The following is a 13,934-nucleotide window of genomic DNA, read 5'->3' on the forward strand; positions in this document are numbered from 1 at the left end:
AAATTTACTCCACCTCTCTTCCCCTTTATCTATTTCTCAACATTAGTTACTAAGGGTTTAAGAAAAACAAGAATACATTCATCAATCATCAAACTTATTATGCACATACTGTGATTAGATCATAGAAGAGAAATTTTAAAATGTATGCTGCAAACACTAAGTGATTTCTATGAGTGGGATGCTTTTCCAACCAACCATTGTCTTTTTTGAGATCTCATGAAACTCATAGTAGATTTTAAAGTGTATTTATTTATTTTGAGAGAGAGGGAGGGAGAGAGAGAGAGAGAGAGAGTGGGGAAGGGCAGAGAGAGAGGGAGAGAGAGAATCCCAAGCAGGCCCCATGCTGTCAGCACAGAGCCCCGCTAGGGCCTCGATCCCACGAACTGTGAGATCACGACCTGAGCTGAAATCAAGAGTCAGACGCTCAACTGACTGAGCCATCCAGACATTCCCCTACTCTTTTTTTTAAGTTTATTTATTTATTTTGAGTAAACCCCTAGTAGATTTCTTAAACCTTAATTCACAAACAAGATCCTATCAGTTCAAGTAAAAGAGGGAGAAAGTCCTCTGCTGTCCTTTGTCAAAAAACAAAATTCAGCCAAGTAAATGTTAACATCTAATTGGCCCGATTCTTGAATTGGACAGCATACCATCTAGCAAGTAGAAGGGGGCTCGGAGCAGGTGTACAAAATGGAAGGTTTTTATAGGAATTCCAGAGGGTGGCGCAAGGAGTTATATTCGCAAAGGAAAAGGATTATCCCAGGCAAGATCACTTTCTGCTGGGGAAAGTGAAGGGGGTCTTATCATGCAGATGACCTCATCTTCCTTTGGGGGGTGGGCGGTGGAGAAGACCCGTGTGACAGATTCCCTGGGGCACTGATCAGAAAATCCCCCACTGAGTGTTAAGACTTAAATTTCTGGGGAAGGTTGAAGCTGCAATTAGATTAGGTACCAAGCCCCGGTTTGGTGACTTGGCCCAAGTGATGCCATTTGAGGCCTGTGGTTTTCTTTTTAGCAATTTGCCCCCTTTGATCAGATGCTCTTAACCGAGAGAGGTGATCAGAATTGGAGGCACTGGAGCCACTCTCGGCTCCGCTCCCACAGCGTGTATGGATCATCTGCGTGGTATTCACAGGTCGTGATGTTTCTTGCCGATTCTTTGTGATATTCACAGGCTGCAACTTCAGGTTTGCAAACCCCAAGTCAGCCGTTACCTTCACTTCTCTTCCAGGCTCAGGGAGATCATCCGCTTGGTACTTACTGGCTGCAAATAGGCATTGAAAGCTTTTGTGAGGATACACTGCACCAGGGAGGTTATGATGATAACTATAAGCAAGGTGATTCCCAATAGTTGGAGTGAATTCAGAGCCATGGTCTCCAAGACCCACACCAATCAAAGACTCCATTGAAAGGGTCACACCTTTTTTTTTCATGTTTATTTATTTATTTTTGAGAGAGAGAGAGACAGAGACAGAGTGCCAGCAAGCGGGAGAGGGACAGAGAGACAGGGAGACACAGAATCTGAAGCAGGATCCAGGCTCTGAGCTGTCAGCACAGAGCCTGATGTGGGGCTTGAACTCATCAACTGTGAGATCATGACCCGAGCCGAAGTTGAATGTCCAACCGACTGAGCCACTCGGGTGCCCCGAGTCGCACCCTTTAAAAATATATATATTTATTAATGTTTTATTTATTTTTAAGAGAGGGAGAGAGAGAACGAGCAGGGGAGTGGCAGACAGAGACGGGGACAGAGGATCCAAAGTGGGCCCTGCACTGACAGCAGAGAGCCCGATGTGGGGCTCAAACTCACAAACCGTGAGGTCACGACTTGAGCTGAAGTCAGATGCTTTAACTCACTGAGCCACCCCGGTGCCCAAGAAAGAGTCACACCCCTTTAAGCCAAGTGGCTTGCTTAGTGACCTAACATCAAGCAAAAATGAGTTTCAGCTTCCCCGCACATGTTAATCCAGATACAGCAGGTGATGTTAGCCACAGCACAGAGATCTCTTTGTTCAGGCAAAAGAGCCACTTGTCACTCTGGAAGCTTCTGTGTTGAGTTTGGGTCAAAAACAACACGGAGGACCCACAGACCCTCGAGTGGGAAGACAGGTACTACTGGAGAGCCATCTGGAGTACAGTCTACCAGAATAGGATATGTGGGGCTGGGGGTTTGGGGTGAGAGGGGGACCAGAGCAGAAAAAGTGTCTCACATTCCCGGAGAAGGAAAAGCATGACTGCGGGAGTGGGGTTTGGGATCCGCCTGGCCTGAGCAATCTCCTGTAAGGCTTGATGCACTTGGTGAGGCCTCTCCGCCTCGGTTTTCCTGTTTAAATAGTGAGGATAATACCTGTGTGGTTGGGTTGTTAAGAGGATTAAATCCCATGTGACATTAAACACCTAGCAGGGCGTGCATCCCACCCAGGCACGCGTGTACTTCTCCCCGCCCAGCCCCGCCTCGAGCGCATGTACCTAAGGCATCTCCCTTCCTCCTGCCCAGAGGGCCTGGGATGTGCCCTTCAGCAGACCCCAGTGCCAGGAGACACCAGCGGGGAGAGTGTGTACATTGAGTCCCCTTTCTGCCGCAGGAGGCCAAGGTCAGGGACCGGGCTGCTCACGTGACTCCCCCAGGTTCCAGCGTAAAAGTAACAACAAGGGCACAGGAAATACCATGGCTGCAGCAGAAAACCCTGGGGCCTGGCCTTGCACATTGTATTTTCTGGCCCAGAGAAGAGGCATTGTAGAAATTAAACAAATAAACAGCAGTCTTGGCCTTGAACTCAAAAGACTCTTGGCATTCTTGTACTTCTCCCCCCCCCCCACCCCCCAGCCGGTGCCTTCCCTGTGGCTCAGGCCAGAATCCAAGTGAGTTCTTTGATTCCTCTCTTTCCTTCATCCCTACACCCACCTTGGCAAATCCTGTCCCTTCTGTGTCCCCAGCGGGGCTCCAGGGAGCCCTCACCCTCTCCTCGCCCAGGCTACTCCGTCTCCCGAGCAACCCAGAGCCTCCGCCCCCCTGCCCCCCTCCGGATGCCCACCCTAGGCCCGCCCTGTCCCCGCCGCAGCTAGGGGTGGCTTTTCACCATGGAGTGGGCTCCATCACCTTTCCCTCACCCTATTCTAAGAACCCATAAAAGCTTCCTCTTCCTTTACCCTCGCTGCCAAAGTCCAAGGGGGCAGGCACCAGCCACAGTGTTGGTCACTGGTGAGCCACTCCAGTCCAGTATACAGAGGAGTGCTCAAGGAACACTGGTTGGACAACCGCGAGTGACTGAGCACGAGAAAGAAGGAAGAATGAATGAAGGGTGTCACACAGCCAGGCACCCTTCTCTGACTCTCCAAGATACGGCGCCATAGTGGGGCAGGGAGAGGTCCCAGGCGGAAACCCGCATATGTGGCCTCAGGCTGGCTCAGAGCCCCAGGAATTCCCCAGGGAACCTCGAGTGCTCAGCTCTCCAGAGAACATCACCCAGAACACCAGCCCCCCCCCCCCCCCACCACCCTGGGCTGTCTGTCTTTGTCCACACATCAGCAAACGCTCGCTGAGCTCCTGCTATGTAACAGGCATTGTCCAAGGCACCCAGGATGCAGCAGTAAACCACACTGTCCCAGCTGTCACGGAGCCTACATTCCAGTGGTGGGAGTGAGGCCTCAGACAAGCAAGCGACCAATAAGAGGGACCGGTAACCGCACAGTGGGATGCCGGGAAGCAGGGCGCTAGGACGGAGAATCACATCCCCCAGTGGGGTGGGCGGGGATCGGGCCACTCGCTTCCTCTGCTTCAGCTTTCTCATCTGTGAAATGGGCTGACGACAGTCCCTCACCATAAGGCGCCGTTATCCCAGAAGTCAGGCCCTGCCCTTGTCTGCTCAAAGCAGACAAGCAGTGGCGCCTTGCCTCACTCTGAACAAGAGCCTTGTCACCACCATGACCCCCGTGGCCTGCACGATGGCCTGTTCCCAGCTCCCCGAGCTCGTCCCCTCCCAGGCTACCCTGAACCCTCCACTCCCTCTGGCCGTCCTGCTGTGCCTCAGTCAGGCCAAACTCCACTCACTTCCCGATCATACCTAGGGCAGCCCCCGTGACCAGACCCGTGAACGGCCTGGTCAGTGTCCCCGCCACCCACACATACTCAGGACAAGGGGCAGCTGAGTGCAGCAGCAGGTTCCTCCCAGATGACTTTTCTAGTGCTGCCAGCGATCACACAGGGATACCTTGTTAATAGCCTACTTCCTTGTGCCTAAGCAGAGCTGTCCCGTGGAATTGTTGGGGCTCACGCACACTCCACAGATTTTGTGTTTTATGTTGTACATAAAGCCGTAAGTAGGGATCAGTTTTTCTCTAGATGCACCACAAAACTTTCTATAAAGATCTGCGTCATTTCTTTTCTTCCTTGGTTTTCTGCACCCCCCCCCCCCATCACTCATCCAGCACCTGCTGTATGCAAACCTCAGGCCGGGGACAGCACGGAGAATCACAGGTATTATCAATTGATGCCAATATAGAGCAGAATAAAAGGAAGGCTTAGACCCAGGACATGCAGGAAGAACTGATTCATTCCAGCAGCTGAGATCAGGGAAGGTTTCATGGAGGAGGCGGCATTGAGCTGAGCCTCCCGAGAGGAGCAAAGTTCCCAGGTCAGGGCTGGGAGGCCGCTGACAGAAGGGCTGGGGCAAAGGCCAGGGCTAGGCCTCTGCTGGCCCGTCGTGGGGAAGCCAGGTCACGAGGGACAGCAGGGCAGAGGGTGTGGTGAGCTTGGGGAAAACAGCAACGGTGCCAGAAAACAACTTGATAGCTCTTCTTGACATGGGACAGAGGCTGCTGGGGAAATGATGCCTATTGTTTCTGATTCCTTCTCAGGGGGCGGAGGAGAGGAGGCGGCTGATTGTCGAAGTGGCCTTGAGAGCTCCTTAAGAGGTCAAGAGGAAGGAGGAATAGGAAATGGCCCCCTTGAAGAAAGAAAAGATAAGCAAGGATCAAAGTAAACAAGATGGGATTTTGTAAGAGGGAAGAAGCTGCAAGAAAATCCCTCAGACTCAGGATACCAGGGCAACAGGTTGCTAATAATGCACCATCCGCTTCAACCATACCCAGACCCAGAGAGGTAAAGTGACTGGTTCAAGGGTTTCCTAACTCCTTGTACAGTGCTCAGATTACTTCCCCGGGCTGGAAGCCAGTGGAAGGAAACACCTAGACCCCTTCTCCCTCTAGAGTTCTGTGTTAGCAGCGGATGCTTGCCAGTCCCCAGCCGGGCAGGACGTTCCCTGCCAAGTGCCCATAAGGACCTCACAGCCCAGGGCCTCAGCAGGGCTCCAAGGCAGGGGCCACCGGCCCACACTCCCGGCCTTGGAGGTCAAGGCAAGTCTCTGCCCAGCAGCCTTCACCTCCAAGGCCCGGAACATCCTCGCTGCCTGGTTCCAGCCCCAGCTAACCAGACTGGGACAGGCCATGCTCACGGCTGAAAGCATCTCCTCTGTAAAGGCCTCCCTTTGCCAAGGTCAGTGTTCATGACTCAGGGAGGGGCTGCTGTCCCCTCCCCGCCACCCCCTGGATGCCCCTCTGCAGCCACGCCGTCATGCTCTTTTCTCTCCCCTTTGGGCTTTTGCAGATGTTACTCCCATTGCCCGAAACCCTCTTTCCTCCCCACCCCTTCTCCCCCCTCTGCCTGGACAGCTCGTGCTCGACTCGCAGGTCCCAGCTTTGACATCCCTGCCTTTTGGGGAGCCTTCCCAAGAGAGGGTCTGGGGCCATTTCTGATCTCCTCAGGAAGGCACTCTTCACGCTGGACTATAATTGAAACCAAATAATCAAATAAAAGTTCCCTCAAGGCCAGACCTTACTTTTTCTTTTTTTTTTAATTTCCAGAAATAATAACAATCACGGTGACATTGAGAGCTCTTTCTGTGGGTTTCCCTGTTGTGAGAATTAATATCCTCCCGATAACTACAAAGTGGGTACAGTTATCACCCCCTTTCGCCAGATGGGCAAACCGTGACTCAGAGAGGTTGAGCCCCTTGCCCGCGGTCACACAGGGAGTGAGTTGTGGAGTCAGATTGCAAAGCCCGCTTGGTCGACGCCCAGATGTGCTACCCAGATCGGCCTTCGAGGAAGGACTCTGCCCCCGCTCCTGGGAAGGTCTGCAGCCAGCTTCTCAGCTAAGAGTGCTTTTAAGATTGCCTCAGCTCTGGAGAGCCAGAGGGTAGCCCCCATCCGGGGACTGCCCAGCATGGGGCATTAAGGCCTGGCCATCGTGGAGCAAGTCAGGTCAACCCTGTAAGGCCATTCTAGCTTCAGCGTTCCTATGGGCGGGCTGAGGCCCGTGTTGGGCCTCAGCTCCTTCTGCCCAGTCCTGCCTCCTTCTCTTGGGGGTTGATCCCACGGCACCTCTGTCACGAGCAAGCTATGAAGGCGCGCACACAGATTGGGTCTTTCCACAGCGTCCGCCGTATTCAGTCATAAAGCAAGGTGGATGTGATCAGAAGCAGGTTCAGGATTCCAGACTCAATGACATTTCGCCACGTGACTAACTCGGCTTCTTACACGGTGCACAGAGCAGAACATAAGAATCACACAACGAGATAACCCAGAGAGTGGGAAGTTAAGGAACCAGACTCGAAGTCAGCCCGTGGGTTCGCAGTTGAGATCAGGCCTCAGTCCGGTCCAGGTCAGCTCTCGGCACCCGTGCTTGCTATGTTCAAGCAGGGAAGGATCTCAGTTCTGTTCAGAGCCTTCGGCGGCAGCTGCCTTTCCGAAATGGTCAGAGAGGGTCGTGTCTGAGGAGGCTGACAGTTTGCTGCAAAAATCCTCCCTTTTTAGGGACGCCTGGGGGTCTCAGCCGGTGGAGCGTCCGACCTCAGCTCAGGTCAGGATCTTACCGCTTGTGGGTTCGAGCCTCAAGTCAGGCTCTGTGCTGACAGCTCAGAGCCTGGAGCCTGCTTCCCTCCCTCTCTGCCCCTCCCCCACTTGCGCTCTGTCTCTCCCTCTCTCAAAAACACATAAACATTAAAAAAAATTTTTTTTCTTTAATCCTTCTTTTTTAGAGGGATTTATCAGTCACTGCCCCTGCGGACCTCCTCTGCTTCTGCTTGTTACGAGTTCTGGGGTGTTGTCCGCTGGTGCTGGTCTTGGTGAGATCTCGTAGCTGGGTACCTTTTACAGTTTGCATCAGTGCTTGACGTGAGTTGTAGCAGGATTCTCACCCAGAGAGTCGTGACACCGAGACTTCTCTTTCCGGGAAGCAGCTTTATTGGTGCCGACACGGGCTCAGAGGGTTTGTATCCGAAAAACCGAGCCCCGAACACCACGTGGTGTAAACTTTTCCGCTCTTTCTGCTTCCCTGTCTCCTATATATGGGTAACGTATGAGACGTACAGTCTGATCGGGTGGTCTCCTGTTACAGGGTCGTGAGGGATGTCACCTATGCACTTAGCCAGGTTGTCTTCCTTTATCTTGAGGTCTTTGCTCACCACATTCCTTAGGGAGGGGACCCTACCACATTCCCTCCCTTTGATGCTCGGTCCCCACCCCCGTTTTGAGTCAAAGAGCATCATCTTGATTTAGAGGTTGATATTTTCATAACATCATCACATGCACGGCTGTTTTTCTTTCGACCTTTGCCTCAGTGAGGCTGGAGGCCGACCATATAGCCAGGGGAGCTAGGCAAGGTAGGATTAAGCAAGCTCTCCAAATCAAGAGGATAATTCCAGGAGGGATTTGAATCCCCCAAGGGTTGAAAACCATCCTCCGAATAACTCCCTGGGGTCCCAACCTTTCCAGGTCTGGACTGGGACTCAAGCAGCCTTTCTCATTCGATCTGTGGTCTCCTCTCTGACTTTTCCATCAGCAACCATCTGCAGGCAGCAGTTGCTCAGGTTAAACTTTCTGCAAACTCCTCCCTCGGAAGCAAGTGGGAAATCGAAGGCTAAGCGATTTTGATAGAAGGCATTGTGCATTTTGGTTTTCTGCTTGGCTAGTAAGTTAAGAGCTCTGGCAGTTTCATTGGTTATAATTTCTACAGCTACTTGCTGTCTGATTATGCAGTTTGGCGCGTAAATGGGAGTGCGGTAGCCCCAGGACCCGTCCTCTGCCCAGGCAGAAGGGCCAAATATTGAATTACATACTCGGGAGGCCATTCGTCATCTTTCCAACTGCCAGTTTGTAGGACATGTCATTTCCTTTGAGTCTCCCTGTCTCCCTACACTTGGACTCCCAAATGTCCCCCTCTGGCAAGTGGGATCAGGAAGAAAGATGGACAAATAGTTCCCAGCACACATGACCTTGACCACCCTGAGGGAAGTACGGTACAGGCTGTGCTTCCACATACGCAGTCTAGTCCCCCTGGGGCCCGCCATTCGATGGCTCCATTGACATTGTCCCAGGCTTTTGGAGATGAGAAGTTAGACAAGGGGTGGGGATGTGGCTCAAGGTGGTCTGGGGTCCCCCCACCATTGGGTTTCCCAGGAAGTTGAGTTATAAAATCTTTGGCCTAGGCATCTTCAGCTTCCAACAGAAGCAGTGAACTTCCTTCCCCACTGGGCAAGACAGTTTTTTTTTTTTTCCCCAATAATTGAAGCTTTGAGGAGTCAAACCCCGGTAGTAGGGCTGGGGTATTCTGTCCCATTATAAGGCTCACGGGGATCTAATTCTCTAGCCTCCCATGGCCGCTGATCCCCCATGCTGATGCCAACGAAGCATCCCATCCCCAAAAGGCGGGTGAGTGCTGACAGAAACCTCTCACCATATTCCCAGCCGGTGGAGGCGGCCTCTGCCGAGTCTATGGTGAAGAGTAGAGCAAGAGTCACAGTAACAGCAAGAAACAAGGGTGACAGTGCATCACAGTAAGGGACCAGATATAGGAAATAAGAACAGTCTGTCTGTTCCACCGGACCACGATTCCTCAAGCTTCTGCCGGGCATAGGTAAGTCAGCTTCCGGAGTGACTAAAGCCGGGCTGCGGCGTCCAGGGCCTCTGGGGTCGCAGACTGCTTCTCAGTGTGGTGAGCTTGCACGGTGTTGCGGGATCAGGAACGCACTCCCGGTTTCGAGATGCCGGCTTCACTCTGCTGTAGTGAATCCAGGGACCCGCCTCGGCTACCTCTACGGCAGTGGGGGTAGACGGTGAACAGGCCCCTCCAGAGGGGCCTTAGGGGTTGGACATTCCACTCCTTCGGCCATACAGCGTCTCCCGGTTTAAAGGGGTGAGCATCTGTGGTCAGACTCACAGGTCATCACTCCCTAACCCAGGTGTAAGGTGGTTAGGGGACAGCCAAGAGCCCGCATCTCTCGCCTTAGGGTTAGATTGCCTGTCTTATTTAGATCCCCCCTGCTTATGCCCTGGATAATGGGGGGAGGGTGCCCATAAAGGATTTTATACGGGGAGAACCCCATCTGCTTCTTCAGCCTCCCACCTGCAGCTGCAGTCTGCCTCCCTGAAAGTCCCTTCTCTCTCCCCGCCTGATGTTAACCCTTTCCCTAATCAGAGGGACTCCGTTATGCTCTCCGCACACTCCTAACAACGACCCGACCCGCGCGCTACCCTCCAACTGGGGCAGCGTGAACCCAGGACACATAGCTACAACCGCCCCCTCCCGCTGCCTCCCCATGGAGCAGCCCGGCCACCTAGCATGTGCCAGCATATGGCAGGTGCACAAAGCTTATTTGCTGAATAAGTGAGTGACCACATTGGGGTGTAGAGCCACCTCGGGTGATTACTGAAAGTGCGTATTTGCTGTCCTGGTCCTCATAACTGTTATTACTGAGTTGGTAGGTCCGCTGCGTGTTTGCCGTGAGCCATGACGGTGTCCCCCCCGGCCACCCTCCTGAGAGCCCTGAGCTTTCCCAGGGGTCTTCAAGCTGCCGGTTCGTCCTTTGAACACTGTGCACAGAGGAGTTGACGGGACTTCCTCTGCAACCCCAGGTGACAAATCAGACCAGGCTGGATATTGGGAAATGAGGCCACGGGGCAAACTTGACGGAGTTCAGGGTGAAAGTGCAAAGTCCTCCTCGTCTGGAATGGCAGGAAAAAGAAAGCTACAAACAAACCGTTTCCTGCCACCTCGGAGCCACCTGCCTCAGATAAGCTGCTCTGGAGCCCCTGCTCCCACCCCAGCTCTTGGGCAGCTCCAACTGGGTTTGTTTGAAGTAAAGGGGGCTCTGCTCCCATCAGGAACCTGGAAGCCATTCCCAGTGGATAAAGGATGAGTTTAGGGGGAAGAGAGGAAAACGCTAACAGTGGATGAGGAGGCAGCTGTGTCTCCCCGTCTCCCACCAGTTCCCTCCTCACCCCCCCCCCCCATAGCCGGTTGGAGTACAAGAGCACCTGGCTGGGAAAGGGGGGCATCCAAACAGACCAGGTTGGGCCACCTGCCATCGACAAAATCCAGAGGTGGAGAAGCAAGTAGGGGTGAAATGAGAAAGGAATTTATTTCAGGGAGGCCACCGCGGGGAAAAGAGTGGACTAGGACCTCCCAGGGTATCTCCAAAATGCCAAAAATGGTTCCAGGTTTATACAAGGAAAATGTGAGGCGAAGGTGGGTGGAGACGGGCAGGTAGGCAGTTAAGGTTAAGTCAGTCATTGTCTCGTCCTGGGATGCTTCGCCCACAGGGTCTTTGGCTTGAGTTGAGAGACAAGCTGGGAAGAAGAGCTCAACTAAAACGTTCGAGGTCAAAATGAAGGCAGCCTTGGGGTGCCTGGGTGGCTCAGAGGTTAGATGTCCTCTGACCCCTGTCCTCTTTCATCCCCACCCCAACTCGCCTAGGTTTTCTTTCCCTCCCGGCACATGTCCATGGGTCACAGACAGCCGGCTGACTTTCAGCTAGGGGCACCTGGGGAAGGAGGTGCACTCCTTCCTGCACGCTCAACATCCTGCACTCAACATCCTGCACGCTCAGTTCTCAATACACTCCATATTTGATCTTCTAAATATGCCTCTGAAGCAGGTATTACTTCCTCTACTTTACAAAAGAAACCAAACCGAAGCCTGAAATTCCAAGGCGTTGTGGAACTTGTCCAAGGTTACACGGCTAGAGGATTGGAAGCCGGGTTGTCTGATTCCAGTGCTTTTTCCGTTATGCTGGGCAGCTTCCTGCTAGCCTCGGGGCTTGGGCTTGGGCACCTGGCCCCTGGCCCCATGGGGGTCTGGCTCCAGGGAACAGTAACTGTGGCTGCAGAAACCACACCAAGGAAGTGTGGCAAATATGGTAAATGCAACCACACTGACTTGGGGTCACAGACCCCTTCCCCGGCCCAGCCCCGTCCTGCCCTCTGTGTGGGGCGCTGCGATTGGATGAGGTGCCACAAAATGTGGGACATCCCAGTTGGGTAGGGGCGGCTGCAGCTAGTGGTGAAAGAATTCACCCGAAGCAGAACAAAAGAGTTCATTGCCCACACCTCATGGGAGCAGCCGGCAGGGCAGCAAAGGAGAGACTGTCGGTCTGCAAGCAGTGGTGGGGAGGCGGGGCTATAGTCACAGGACTGAGTGAGCGAGTATGGGGACCTATGTAATTTTCCCTTTTTTGGCCAGTTAGGGCCTGTGGCCATTCTGGGGTGGGTGCGCTTAGTGAGCCTGTTTGCGTGCCGCTCTCTGGTCGCTGGGGGCCCTTTGGCCTCGCTCAAGATTCCATCACTGGAGTTTGCATCGCTGAAGCCTGTTGCCTAAAAGCAGCCTCTACACTCTGTGCCCTGCCTTTGGTAAAGCAGCATCCAAGCAATCTCAGCATCTCAGACATCCGTGGTATGACGGGCTGGTGAATACCTCAAGTCTCGTGTTGCAGTTTCTCACTGCCTTCTTGGATCACGTTATTGGGACCAGGAACGCGAGCTGGATGTGATTGCGGTGGAAGTTCCCTCTTCCTCGCGGTCACTCGCGGTGAAGGAGTCGGAGAGAAACGCGAGTGAGGGGCAGCTCCAAGTGGCTGAAAGAGCACAGCGTGGGACCCGGTTTCACGGCCTCCTGGCCCCAGAATCAAACATAAGGATGGGGTTAACCTGGCCGGCACAGCGCCTCATCGCTGGTCGACCGCGTCCTGGTCCTCCTCTCCGATGCCGCCGTGGGGCCGCAGAGCTGAGACCCGTGGAGCAGGCAGTGTGCTGGGGAGCACGTGAAACCTGTGCGAGCACGAGGGATCCCGGGGAGCACGTGGAATCCCGGGGAGCACGTGGAATCCCGGGCTTGTGGGAACGGGACATGGCTCCCTGACTTCCTGAAATGAAAGCGCCGAAAGTGAAATTCAGACTGGCTTTGGCATGGAAAAATAGCGGCAATGAAGGAAGTTCGTAAATAACTTCCATGCTCTTTTTCTCCTTAATGCTCAAGATCTCAAAATACACAGCCCATCATTCACAGCGGAGAGTGCCCCTGATTCCTGGCTCCGAGTGTGGGCATGGTAAGAATACCCAACTCCGGGCTCTTTCAACAACGGAGTCAGATAAACCCCGACAGTGTTTTTTCCAGCAGGTGAGTCCCTTGCAAAGCAGCCCAAAAAGGTGTTAGCTCACCCCTTTTTACTTCTGCAGCGATTCCAAACGTCTCTCTCTCTCTCTCTCTCTCTCTCTCTCGTAGGGAGGGAAACAAAACCAGATGACTTCCCTCCATTTTGAATGAGGAAAGCAGGTCTGGGCAGAAGGCCTTTGCTCTGGAATTAAAGGAAGGGTTTGTTCTTAGTTCCCTCTGCACTTTCGCTCTCATTTCTGTGTAAACTTTGAACCAGCCGCACTTGTTTACAGCCTTGTCTACAGGTTATGCAAGCAAATCACCTGAGAAACGCCTGTAAAGAAACCAAAAAAAACAAAAACCAGCAGAGCCAGCCCTGGAGGTGTTGAGTTCTGACCCTAATTTGTGTCCTAGATGGTGCAGACTGGAAGGTGCTGGGCACCCCCTCCGGGGAGATCGGGCCTAGTGCGTCCAGCAACCAAATCTCTGTTCTGCCCTTTCTTCCTCCTCCAGGCCCTGCCCTTTGTGGCTCTCGAACCTAGGGGGCTCTGGCCCTGAGCCTTCCAGAAAATCTGAGGATACCTCCTTTCCCCTTGGCTATGAAGGTCACGGGGGGGGGGTGGTTTGGTTCAAAAACCTTGCCTCCTAAAGAGGAAAAAAAAAAAAAAATCCCACATATTATGATTTTTTCCCACGTTTCCCATGAACGGTTGAGGGAGTTTGAGATTGTTTTTCTCAGGCTTTTGGCCAAACCGCAGAATCTCTCAAAGACATCCCTTCCAAGATGCGGAGGGCATTTGACCCCTTTAATTCTGAACATCATTTGTATTTTAAAGTTAATTTGCAGGAAGATCTATACAGTTTTCAAAACATTTTGGGGGGGGGGATGGCGTCACAAAGTTAATTTCAGTTGGTCAGTCCTGCAGAGTCAGGAGCGGGGGTTGGGGGCAGGAAGACATCGTAGGTACAAACTCCAAAACAGCAGCTGCCTGAGTCTAAAACTCCTGTGAGGCTCTCCCAGCCCCATGGCCATCTTCTGCTGAGGGCACCGCCATGCCCAGGAGGACCCAGGGAAGGCACAGGAGGCCTGAGCTCCAGTGTTGCTTCTGGGTGCTTCCTGGTGACACATGTCACTTGGAGGCTGTCTGACAAAGAGCATGTGCTGGGCAGAGGCACAGCAGGGTGATTTGGAAGTGGCTGAAGACATCAAGGTCCCCCACTTCCAGCTTTGCTTTATGCCCAACAGCAGGTTGCCACACATGACCTCCGAACCGCCTGATGATCCGAGGGCTCCCCTACCCAGAACCACTCCGGTTCTCTTTACCTTCCTGTAATGCGGTGATTTATAATAAATCTATAGTTGGTCTTAGTCCTTGTTCTGGACACAAGCTCCTAAAACCCTTCTGGAATTTTTTTTTTTAAGTTTATTTATTCATTTTGACAGAGAGAGGAAGCGAGAGAATGAATCCCAAGCAGGCTCTGCACAGTCAGCGCGGAGCCAGGCGCG

This window comes from Lynx rufus, unplaced genomic scaffold (assembly GCF_022079265.1).
Source record: "Lynx rufus isolate CCGP_SWC_20201006 ecotype Redwood Valley unplaced genomic scaffold, mLynRuf1.p SCAF_15, whole genome shotgun sequence".
NCBI lineage: Eukaryota > Metazoa > Chordata > Mammalia > Carnivora > Felidae > Lynx > Lynx rufus.